This window comes from Arvicanthis niloticus, chromosome 4 (genome assembly GCF_011762505.2).
Source record: "Arvicanthis niloticus isolate mArvNil1 chromosome 4, mArvNil1.pat.X, whole genome shotgun sequence".
NCBI classification, from domain to species: Eukaryota; Metazoa; Chordata; class Mammalia; order Rodentia; family Muridae; genus Arvicanthis; species Arvicanthis niloticus.
In genome coordinates this window covers 48,196,410-48,198,439 of record NC_047661.1, presented here as the reverse complement: position 1 = coordinate 48,198,439, position 2,030 = coordinate 48,196,410, and the positions used below count along the sequence as shown (strand labels likewise).

At 31.9% G+C, this 2,030-nt stretch overlaps 1 pseudogene; it reads left to right on the top strand.

Moving 5' to 3' along the window:
- Positions 1 to 859: 859 nt before the first annotated feature.
- Positions 860 to 933, top strand: LOC117708082 (small nucleolar RNA U3; annotated as a pseudogene).
- Positions 934 to 2,030: the final 1,097 nt, after the last annotated feature.

The window sequence follows — 2,030 nt, the reverse complement described above, 5'->3', positions numbered from 1 at the left end:
TGTTGAACCATCCCTGCATTTCTGAGATGAAGTCTTCTTGATCATGGTGGATAACCTTTTTGATGTGTTCTTAGATTTGGTTTACAAATATTTTAATTGAGAATTATTTTACATTTGTATACATAAAAAATATTGCTCCCTAATTTTCTTCATGTGGTTTAGGTTTCACAGCATTTATGGCTTCATCAGATGCAATATTCCCTCAGTTTATAATTTGATGAATAGTTTGGGGAGTATTGGTACTAATTTTTCTCTTAAGGTCTGTAGAATTCTACACTAAACCATTCAGGACTGGGCTTTTATATTGTTGGGAGACTTTTAGTTACTGCTTTTATTTTAGTAGGCATTTTGTGTCTGTTTAGACTGTTTATTTGGTCTTTAATTAACTTTGGTAGGTCATTTACTTCAAGAAATTTATCTATCTATTTTAGGTTTTCCAATTTGTTGGAGCACAGATTCTTAAAGTACGTCCTTATGATTTTCTGGATTTCCTTGGTATCTGCTGTGATGTTCTCCTTTTGTCTCTAATTTTATTAATTTTGATTTTCTTTCTTGACATTTTAATTATTTGGTTAAGTAAGGGTATGAATCTTTTGGATTTCTCAAAGAACCAACTTTTTGTTTCATTGATTCTTTGTAATTTTTTTTTTCTATTTAATTGATTTCGGGCATGAGTTTGATTATTTGTTGCTGTCTACTTTTGGGGAATGACATTTCTTCTTCTTGTTCTAGAGTTTTCATGTGTTCATCTATGTTGCTAATATGAGATCTTTCCATTTATTACAAAATGTAGGCCCTTAACTTTTCGAACTTGCCTCTTAGAACAGTTGTCATTGAATTGTGTCCCATTGGTTTGGGTAAGACTGTACTTTCAGGGATCATTTTTATAGTTTGTTACTAGAGAAGTTTCTCTGACTGTGTAGAGCACCCATTGTTTTGGATATGTTGTGTTTTTATTTTCATTCAACTATCAAAGATTTTAATTTTCTTAATTTCCGTCTTGGATTTTTTTTTCATCGAGTTATTCAACTTCTGTGAGCTTGTAAGCTTTCTGTTGCTTTTGATTCCCAGCTTTAATCCATAGTCCTCAGATAAGATGCAGGGTGTTATTTCACAGGTTTTTTTTTTTTTTTTAATAAAAATATCTGTTGAGACTTGCTTTCTGTTTGGAAAAAGATATATTCTTTAGTATTTGAGTGAAATGTTCTGTAAATATCTGTTAGGTTCATTTAATTTGTGACTCATTTAATTAAAAAATTTCTCTTTAGTTTTTGTCTTAGTGACCAGTCTATTGGTCAGAATGGTTTTGATTCCATTTGCTGTTACTGCGTGAAGGTTAATATGATATGTGATTGAAGCTGTGGGAACGTTTCTTATATGAACTTGGGTGCCCTTGTGCTTGGTGCATAATTGTTTAAAATTGCAATCATCTTGGGTAGATTTTTTTCTTTGATGAGTACACAGTATCTTATCTCTTTGGGTTAGTTTTGACTTAAAGTCCATTTTTATCAGATATTAAAATGGCTATTCCTGCTTGCTTGGGTCCATTTGCTTGGGATATTCTTTCCTATCTTTTTTCTCTGAAATGATAGTAAGGTGTGTTTCTTAGATTCTGCAAAAAGTTGGATCATGTTTTCTAAACAACCTGTTAGTCTGTATCTTGTTATTGGGGAACTGAGATTATTAATGTTGAGAGTTATCAATGAGTCGTCTTTTTAAATAATTATATTATTTTGTTGTTATGATGTTATTTTCTACTCTTTTGATGTCCTGGTCTGGGATTATTTATTTCCTGTGCTTTCTTGAGTGTGTTTAACCTCTGAAGTTTGCTTCTCATGCTTTCTGTAAAGCTGGATTAATAAGTAGACACTTCTTAAATTTGGTTTCATTATGGAATGTTTTCCTTTCTCCATCTATAGTAATTAATATTTTTCTGGGCATTTAGTCTGGGCTGACATCTGTGGTCTCTTTGGGTTAGTAGAACATCTGTTTAGGAAGTTTTGGCTTTCAGAGTCATCACTGAGAAGTCA